This window comes from Triticum dicoccoides, chromosome 2B (assembly GCF_002162155.2).
Source record: "Triticum dicoccoides isolate Atlit2015 ecotype Zavitan chromosome 2B, WEW_v2.0, whole genome shotgun sequence".
Classification (NCBI taxonomy): Eukaryota; Viridiplantae; Streptophyta; class Magnoliopsida; order Poales; family Poaceae; genus Triticum; species Triticum dicoccoides.
This window is the reverse complement of record NC_041383.1, coordinates 107,378,432-107,389,425: the sequence shown is the minus strand read 5'-3', so window position 1 is coordinate 107,389,425 and position 10,994 is coordinate 107,378,432.

Genomic DNA, 10,994 nt, shown 5'->3' with positions numbered 1-10,994 from the left:
GATGACCCTTGAGTCTGCAGAACCCAAGGGAAAAAGGCTTAGGTGGAAAATGTTAAAACCAAGGTTGGGCCTTGCTGGAGGAGTTTTATTCAAAGCAAACTGTCAAGGGGGTCCCATAAATCACCCAACCGCGTAAGGAACGCAAAATCAAGGAACATAACACCGCTATGACGGAAACTAGGGCGGCAAGAGTGGAACGAAACACCAGGCATAAGGCCGAGCCTTCCACCCTTTACCAAGTATATAGGTGCATTAATTAAATATAAGAGATATTGTGATATCCCAACATGATCATGTCCATCATGTAGAACTCTTCAACTTCACCTGCAACTAACAACACTATAAGAGGGGCTGAGCAAAGCGGTAACATAGCCAAGCAACGGTTTGATAGGGAGGGTGAAAAATGTTAGAGGCTGACATGGCAATATGGGAGGCATGGTAAACAAGTGATAGGTAGCGCAACATAGAGATAGAACGGAGCAACTAGCAAGCAAAGATAGAAGTGATATCGAGGGTAATAGTCATCTTGCCTAAGATCCCACAAGGAAGAGGAACGAGTCCATGAAGAAGACAAGCGGACATAGATGAATAGATCCTCACAACTCCGGAACAAAACCGAGGCTAGCGAGAGAAGCAAACCAGCAAGAAGCAAACAACATGGTAAACACACAATCATAAACATGTCATGATGCACAAACAAGTATGATGCATGTCCGGTTTAATGAGGCATGGCATGGCAATATGCACAAACAACACTACAAGTTAAGTGGAGCTCAATATGCAACGAGTTGCATATTGATGAAACACCACATCCATTTATTTAGTTCTCTCTCGTTTATGTACCCAACAATATTAAATGTTGTTAAACATGGCTAGAGGTGAAACATAATTGAACTAACTATTTAGGCAAGTTTAAATGAGGCCGGAAACATCAAGCAACATTTCTGAAAATCCCCATATGTTATTTAGCAATTTAACGCAAACACCAATTTTAAATATTTTAATTGTTGTTATCATGATGCAGATGAAATATGCAAGTTTTATGCAATTTTATGAAAACGTTAACATGAGCATGTTATGAAGCATTTGTCACCGTGGTGGAACGAAAGGGGTGCCACGGTAACTACAACGGAAATGGTGCCATGGCAACATTCCGATGATCCGACAACTCATTGAGATACCGGTGCAAAATAGCAAGTGTGCGGATGTGCGGAACATGCAAAAGATGGTGGAGTGATCCCGGATTACCGGGTTCCCACAAGTCGACGGCATGGAAAACGAGGAGGAACTTGCAATGACAATTCGGACACGGTGCAACACGAGCATCTCATACAACACATGCATTCGATCACGGTCGGTCATCTCGGTGGTTATACCTTTGAAGCATGCATTTCGGGGTGGATCGAGTTCGTCGAGGGAAGTAGTGGTACACGCAGCGTAGTGGAAGTAGTGGTACACGGCGACGGTAGTGGAAGTAGTGGTACACGTCTCGAAGAGGGACTTGACGCATCCGATGTCTCCGGGGTCGACGGTAGTGGTACACGGTCGTCGTGGTACTTGACGAGTACGCGTAGTCATAGACATTCCAAGGTACTTGCCGCATCAGCAGGTGTAGTCGTACATGTTCGGATCAGAACTTGGCGTATCCATGTACTTGGCTTTCCGGTCCTGTAGTCGTACTAGGCATCCGGTGAACTTGGCGAAATCCACGAAGGCGTCCTTGGGCATTCCTGGTTGCCACTGGAAGCCAACGGATGACAAGGTGGTGGCTGGAACGAATGGACCTAGGGTCGAGGACGAGGTACAGCAACGAGGCGACAAGGACGGGATCCGGCGACATGCGGAGCTGGCAGATCGATGCAGAGGCGCGGGAAGCAGCTTCCGGCGTGGGGGTGCTCGAGGCAGGGCCGGAACCTGCCGACGAGGTGGGTGAAGCAAGGCACGATGTAGGGAGGCGCAGGAGGGCGGAGGAGCTTGGGCGCGGGACGGCATCCTGGTGGCGTTGGCCCTCCTGCCGGCATGGAGGACGACGACTGCTGGCGCGAAGCAGGGGACCAGCAGAGGGGCTTGGCACGGGGATGAGCGGAACCCAGGCGAGGGAGGCGCGGGCCTCATCTGCTGGGCTGCTCGACGGTGGAGGGAGCCCTGGTGGCCTGACAGGTCATCGGGGTTACTCGTTCTCGAGCTGCTGCTCGAAGCAGGGGAAGCAGACGGAGGAGGCGAGACGCTGGGTGGCTTCAGGTGATGCATCGGGGCAAAGGGGATGGACGTCACCGGCGCAGAAGAGGAAGGAGGGCGGCATCACTGGCAGGGGAGGTGCGCCATGGGGATCAAGCGCGGGCGCTCCTCCTGGCGCTAGTCGTGTGCGAGCCTGTGTGAGTGGCGGCAGAGGGGGAACGAGGGGAGATGAGGATCGGGCAGATGCTCGCTAGGGTTAGAAAGGGTTGGGTCTCAAGGAGTTTGGTGGGTCGGCATGGCCTAGTGGCATGCTGCTGCTACTAGAAGGTGTAGCTGGGCTATGCTCTCTCCTCTCTCTCTTAAATTTCTATAAAAGAAAAACGTTAGAGAGAAGGAAAATGAAGAGGGGGTTAGGGAAAGAATATGTGCATAGGGTTAATTTTTCCGGACTCCTAAAAATGAGCTTGATCCAGGTAAAATAGAAGTGGGCATGAATGGAAGTTTAAATTCAAACTCATTTGAATTTAATTCAAATGGTTTGAATTAGGACAAGAATTTAGAAGTGTCCAAAAATGTTGAGATTTTTGGTGGGGCTCCGATAAACAAAGAAAGAATTATTGACAAGGTTTTAAGGTCAACTCGGAGCAGAAGAGGCATGGGATTTATTTTGCACGTGTGTTATGGTGATTCCCCAAAGAATGGAATGCTTTGTTATAGCTCCCTAATAATATTGGGAGGATATGTTATAAAGAGAAAACACCATGTGAATTCCCTCGATTTAAATGGATCGAAGATCCATACAATTTATTTATCTGAGTTTTTTAAAAAGGGTTGCATGATGACATGATGCAATGCACATGATGCAAGGATGAATGCAACGAACAAAAGAAATCACACGACGAATCTCGGAATACAAGGAAGTCATCTGGAGCGTCGTTCTCGGGGTGTCACAAAGAAGAAGGTTGTGTAGTAGACATCACACCTCTAGGTGAAGCACCCACTTTCCTAGCAACTCAAGACATTATGAACGCCTCACAGTCGCGTAGTGATGATTACTCCCTGGTTCAATGCGGCATGCTTTACAGCTTAGAACCGGGCCTCCAAAAGTGTTTTGAGCAGCACGGAGCATATGAGATGTTCGAAGAGCCGAAAATGGTTTTCCAAGCTCATGATCGGGTCGAGAGATATGAAGTCTCCGACAAGCTCTACAGTTGTAAGATGGAGGAAAACAGTTCTTTCAGTGAGCATATACTCACTATGTCTGGGTTACAGAACCATTTGTCTCAGTTGGGAGTTAATCTCCCAGATGACTCGGTCATTGTCAGAATCCTCCAGTCGCTCCCACCTAGTTACAAGAGCTTTGTGATGAACTACAATATGCAGGGGATGGAGAAGTCCATTCCTGAGCTATATTCAATGCTAAAATCAGCGGAGGTGGAAATCAAAAAGGAACATCAAGTGTTGATGGTGAATAAGACCACTAGTTCAAGAAAAGCAAGGCTAAAAGGAACTTCAAGAAGGACGGCAATGGAGTTTCCGCGCCTGGTAAATCAGTTTCCGGGAAGAAGCCAAACAATGAACCCAAGCCCGAGACTCAGTGCTTTTATTGCAAGGGAAATGGTCACTGGAAGTGGAACTGCCCCAAGTACTTAGCAGACAAGAAGGCTGGCAACACCAAAGGTATATGTGATATACATGTTATTGATGTGTACCTTACCAGTACTCATAGTAGCTCCTGGGCATTTGATACCGGTGCGGTTGCTCATATTTGTAACTCAAAAACAGGAGTTGCAGAATAAGGGAGACTGGCGAAGGACAAGGTGATGATGCGCGTCGGGAATGGTTCCAAGGTCGGTGTGATCACCGTCGGCACGCTACCTCTACATTTACCTAAGGGATTAGTTTTAAACCTCAATAATTGTTATTTAGTGCCAGCTTTGAGCATGAACATTGTATTCGGGTCTTGTTTAATGCGAGATGGCTACTCATTTAAATCCGAGAATAATGGTTGTTCTATTTATTTGAGAGATATGTTTTATGGTCATGCCCCGCTGGTCAATGGTTTATTCTTATTGAATCTCCAACATGATGTTACACATATTCATAGTGTGAATACAAAAAGATGTAAGGTTAATAATCATAGTCCCAGATACTTGTGGCACTGCCGCCTTGGTCACATTGGTGTCAAACGCATGAAGAAACTCCATGCAGATGGACTTTTGGAGTCTCTTGATTATGAATTATTTGACACATGCGAACCATGCCTCATGGGCAAGATGACCAACACTCCATTCTCCGGAACAATGGAGCGAGCAACCAACTTGTTGGAAATCATGCATACTGATGTGTGCGGTCCAATGAGCGTTGAGGCTCGCAATGGCTATCGTTATGTTCTCACCCTCACTAATGACTTAAGTAGATATGGGTATGTCTACTTAATGAAACACAAGTCTGAGACCTTTGAAAAGTTCAAGGAATTCTAGAGTGAGGTGGAGAATCAACGCGACAGGAAAATAAAGTTCTTATGATCAGATCATGGAGGAGAATATTTAAGTCACGAGTTTGGTACGCGCTTAAGGAAATGTGGAATTGTTTCACAACTCATGCTTCCTGGAACACCTCAGCGTAATGGAGTGTCCGAACATCGTAATCGCACTCTACTGGATATGGTGCGACCTATGATGTCTCTTACCGATTTACTGCTATAATTTTGGGGATACGCTTTAGAGACAACCACATTCACTTTAAATAGGGCACCGTCTAAATCCGTTGAGACAACACCATATCAATTATGGTTTGGGAAGAAACCTAAGCTCTTGTTCCTAAAATTTTGGGGATGCGATGCTTATGTAAATAAACTTCAACCTGAAAAGCTCGAACCCAAGTCGGAAAAATGCGTCTCCATAGGATACCCTAAGGAAACCATTGGGTATACCTTCTAGCTCAGATCCGAAGACAAGATCTTTGTTGCCAAGAACGGGTCCTTTCTGGAGAAAGAGTTTCTCTCGAAAGAAGTAAGTGGGAGGAAAGTAGAACTTGATGAAGTACTGCCTCTTGAACTGGAAAGTAGCGCAGCTCAAGAAAGTGTTTCTGAGGTGCCTGCACTGGCTAGAGAGGAAGTTAATGATGATGATCAAGGTACTTCGGATCAAGTTGCTACTGAACTTCGTAGGTCCACAAGTACACGTTCCACACCAGAATGGTATGGCAACCCTGTCCTGGAAATCATTTTGTTAGACAACGGTGAACCTTCAAACTATGAAGAAGCGATGGCGGGACCAGATTCCAAAAAATGGCTTGAAGCCATGAAATCCGAGATAGGATCCATGTATGAAAACAAAGTATGGACTTTGACAGACTTGCCGGATGATCGACGAGCCATAGAAAACAAATGGATCTTCAAGAAGAAGACCGACGCGGATGGTAATGTGACCATCTATAAAGCTCGGCTTGTCGCTAAGGGTTATCGACAAGTTCAAGGTGTTGACTATGATGAGGCCTTCTCACCCGTAGCGAAGTTGAAGTCTGTCCGAATCATGTTAGCAATTGCCGCATTCTATGATTATGAGATATGGCAAATGGACGTCAAAGCGGCATTCCTTAACAATTTCCTTAAGGAAGAATTGTATATGATGCAGCCGAAAGGTTTTTGTCGATCCTAAGAATGCTAAGAAGGTATGCAAGCTCCAGTGCTCCATCTATGGGCTGGTGCAAGCATCTCGGAGTTGCAACATTCGCTTTGATGAAATGATCAAAGCGTTTGGGTTTATGCAGACTTATGGAGAAGCCTGCATTTACAAGAAGGGTTAATTATCCTTTTGCCCTCAGTGGTGTCTCTGTGCTTAGTTTTTCCCTCAGATGCAAATTGTGCTCAGTTTTGCCCCTAGTCCATGCACAGCTACTATGACGAGGCCAAACGGCCATATTTGAGTCCATACCGTCCGCCAGCGTTAAGTTGTGGGTCCGGAGCTTACACGTGGGACCGCATGGACATGGGTCCGGAGCTGACATGTAGGCTCGTGCAACTAAATCCCCAAATCATTCGTAGCTCACTCTGCCCATCCGCTTCCCCGCCGGCGGGCTGACCTGAGCCGCCGCCGGCACTTGCGCTGCGGCCAGGACCTGCCCCGCCACCAGTTGCACGACTACTCCACCGCTAACTTTCTGCGCCTACGCTCCACGGCTTCCTGCGACGCCCGCCACCTTCCTGCGACGCCACGGGTGGGGCGCCCGCCACCTGCTCGACCTGCGGTGCGGCCTCCTTCCGTGCGCCCGGCCGGAGCGCTCAAAGGTGGGGGGCTGCTGGAGCTATTTGAACTAGGAGGAAGAACCCTAGGGCGAAATGGAGAGCAGCGGTGACCCCGGAGTATTTGGCGAGGCAAGCATCGGGCCGGAGATCCGCCGCGTCCACGACTTGGTTCCCGAGGGGTAAGTCTCGCCTCCTGTTTAGATTGATCTTAGTTGTGCATTTGAACACTGAATTCGAGTAGGTTTGCCCAATTAGTGTGCTAATTGCATCTCTATTTTTCGCCGGCTAGGATGGAGTTGCGGTTTGCTTTCTTGATGTACATTAGAAGGGACCGGTACACGTTCGATGCAAAGGATCAGAAGAAATACGAAGGAGGTTTTGATTATCGGTTGCCAATGGCTAGTAATTGGAGTTTCAAACAATTTGGGGAGGTAATTTGTAGCCAATATCCTTGGGGTTTGCTTGATGAAGTGGTATACAAATACTATGATGGGGAAAAGAAATGGGTGACAGTTAGTAATGATGAAGAGCTCGCTACCATGTTTGTTAGGCATAAAGAGAAAGATAATTTTCATGTGAGGCTGCAAGTTGATGTGCTTGAGCAGGCATTTGGGCCTAGGATGACGGGTGCAACATCTCGGGGAGAACCAAGTCATCGTAATGGCATCTCTAGCCAGAACAGTTCAGTTGGTGCACGACGACGTGGTGGCTCGACATGTGTGGGAAATAGCAGTAGGGTCCCCCTTGAAGTGGAGCATGATGACTACAATTCTGGGGTTGATGAAGAGAAGCTATATTCTGATGTTATTCGGAATTTACGACGGGCACCTCAGGATGATAACCAAGATGAGGCTCACAATGCAGTCCGTGTGGATGATGACACGGTGGGTGAGGACGAAGACCTTGCAGCTATTGAATAGGACCCTTTGAATCCTAATTTGAAGAAGGTACATTTTTTGCATCCATGAATAAGTGTAGAAATGCACTTGTGACATACTGCATCAAGGTAGAACGTACTTTCAAAGTTGACAAGAGCGATCAAGTACGTTACAGAGTGCACTGTCCGACTGAGGGTTGTCCATAGAGGCTGCTCGTATCTAAAATGTGAAATAGCACTAATGTTCAGGTCAAAGTGAACCCTTTTAAGCACACATGCCAGGAATCAACCCTTAGGAAGGATATAATCAGTAGAGCCAAGTCAAGATGGGTGGCAGAAGAAGTAAAGAAGTGGGTGAAAGAAAACCAGCAAGTAGGTCCCAAGGAATTGCAGAAGAACATCAAAGATAAATTCAAGATAGGTTTAACATACATGAGGTTGTTCAATGGTAAACAACATGGCAGGAAAGTTTTCAATTGTTGTGTTCATTCAAAGGTGAAGTGGAGAGGACAAGCCCAGGTAGTATTGTAGATATTGATCACCACACCGTGGAGTACACATTCAGGGGAGTGACAAAGACCAAGTAATGCTTTAGGAGGGTTTTTGTCTGCTTTGAGGCTTGTTGCCGGGGTTTTTTGGCAGGTTGTAGGCCTTATTTGGCTATTGATGCCACTTTTCTCACAGGGAGGTTTAAAGGACGGTTAGTAGCTGCTTGTGCAGTTGATGCACACAGTTTTATATTTCCAGTTGCCTACGGTGTGCTGGAGACAGAGTCTGAGGAGAGTTGGACTTGGTTTTTGCATAATCTGCACCGGGCTATTGCACATCCCAATGGGTTGGTCATTCATACAGATGCCTGCAAAGGTTTAGAAGTGGCCGTGGACAATGTGTTCCCTGGAGTAGAGCATAGGGAATGCATGCGTCACCTTGCTGCAAAGTTCATGAAGAAATTCAAAGGAAAGATGTATACCGACAATTTATGGCCAGCATCTTTGACTTGTAGTGTGAAGAAGCACAACTACCACTTGAGGCAGTTATACATGAATCCCAAAGTGAAAGAATACTTGGAAACACACCACTCCAAGTTATGGGCCAGAAGCCAATTCAGTGAACTGAGCAAAGTTGACTATGTGCATAATAATCTAGCAGAGTCTTTCAACTCAATGATCCGGAAACTAAAGGGTCATTATGTGGTGGATTTGCTGGACATGATAAGGATAGAATACATGCAGAAATTTCATTATCGTGCAGGAATAGCCGAGGCAAAATTCAATGGCCACATTATCATCCCTGTCGTGATGAATGAACTGATGCAGAAAACAACAGGCTTGGAAATGAACATGACTCTTTGCTCGGGTACCATAGCAGAGATATCATATTTGGATAAAGAGAAGAGGGAATGGAGATATCCAGTGGATTTAGAAGCTAGAACTTGCAGTTGTAGGCAATGGCAGATAACTGGGTTGCCATGTATTCATGCCTTGTTTTTCATCACTTCTCTCCCTGGTCCAGCAGGGAACATCCAGCAGTATGTGCATGATTACTACTCTGTTGCGAGGTTCGAAGCCACATATGCTTATGCCTTGCCTGCTATGGAGGGAAAACAACAATGGGACATGGTGGACCCTGGATTCAAGCTTTGCGCTCCAGTTCTGAAGAGAGCAGCAGGTAGACCAAGGAAGAGTCGAATCAGACCTTGCAGCGAAGGAGCTGGACTTGGAGCGAGGAAGCGTAAGTGCACAAGATGTGGTGGGTCTGGTCATTTCTGTAAATATTGTGATAACGCAGTAGATCCAGCATTTGGAGAGAGTTTCGATGAAGGCTTCGATGAAAATGATGGACAACAGCCAGTTGCATCAGATGAGGATTTTGACGAGGTTCGAAATGATGATGGTCAACAACCACATGATTTTGACGATGATCCAAGTGAGGCTCCAAATAGTGATCATGGTGATCCAAGTGAGGCTCCAAATAGTGATCATGGTGATCCAAGTGAGGCTCCAAATGATGATCATGGTGATCCAAGTGAGGCTCCAAATGATGATCATGGTGATCCAAGTGAGGCTCCAAATGATGATCTTGGTGATCCAAGTGAGGCTCCAAATGATGATCATGATGATCCAAGTGAGGCTCTAAATGGTGACCAACCTTCTGTTGTTGTGAGTTCTGCTAGGTATGTAAATTTTGCAAGGGTCAAATACTACTGTACATTTATGGGTCACTTGACATGATCTCATTACCCTTTATGTTTTGCACAGCTCTATGATAGGTTTGAAGAAGACGCACAAGGTACCGACAACCAAGAGGAGAAGAGAAGAAGCAATGAGCACGAGGTGCACGAGGAGCAAAGTGATGGCAAGAAGCTCAAGGAACAGACAGAAGCCCGAACTCTATCTGTGAATAATTATGAAACATTATGAATAATGTTGTATTTCTGTTGGATGATGTTAGAACTATGTTTGACATGATGTTTAAATTTGTTGGATGATGTTTGAATGAGCACATGGTTTTTCCTTTTTTTGATTTTTTTGAATTTTTGTTTTGCTCATTTGAATTCTGGTCAAACCTAACTTTGACCAAGATTTAAACAAGTCTAAAACATCAAAATGAAGAACTAAGCCTGGATCCTTCTTAGTTAATCCAAAATGAAGCTATGGTGAGGTTTTTGAAATTTTCATGAAAAATGTGCTAAAATGAGGGTCCAAAGGTAGGGTAAACGGCCTCATCTCTAAGCAAGGTTTTTTCAACCTTGTGTAAATCAGCCAAATAACTTTCCTAAACATATATTCTATATATTCTATATATACGGACTATGTGCGCTGGTTTTTCCATTTTTTGATTTTTTTAAATTTGTTTTGCTCATTTGAATTCTGGTCAAACTTAACTTTGACCAAGATTTAAATAAGTGTAAAACATCAAAATGAAAAACTAAGCCTGGATCCTTTTTAGTCACTCTAAAATGAAGCTGTGGTGAGTTTTTTGAAATTTTCATGTTTATTTCCCCAAAACACTTCTCTTCACTTCATACAAAAGAGTTTGAGATACTCGAGATATCATACAATACACATGAACTTATCGTTTAAATGTATGTAAACCTTGTTTACCAACTTAAATCGTTAGTATATGCCATAAGAAGACTATGTGCGCAGGTTTTTTTATTTTTCTGATTTTTATTTAATTTATTATGCTCACTTGAAATCTGGTCAAACATAGCTTTGACTGCTCCAAACCCCTCCCAAACCCCGCTAACCCTAGCGCTAAACCAGGACCGTTCATCTAACCCTAGCGCTGAACAAGGGCCGTCGATCTAACCCTTCTAGAAGGAATCTGTGGGGAGGAGGGGGGCGATCCGTGAGATGCAATCTGATTGGCTGGGAGATTCATTTTTTTAAACAAATATCAGGCGCACTGGATGGACCGTTGGGCCGTCTCGTTGTCTGGGCGTGAGACCGCAGAGACCGCAGTAAATATCCCGTCTCAGCCTTTCCAGACCTTGCATGCATGCATGGGAGGCGGCGACATGCATAGGCTGCGACGTGGGTTTGCATGCGCGGGAGGCTGCGACGTGCATGCATGCGAGCGAGGCATGCTAGTCATGCTAGGCTAGCGAGTCCAGCTAGGTGGTTCAACGAGTCAGATGCACTATCCGCTCAAAGAGCTATGCAGTGATTCAAGTGCACGCACGCGCCC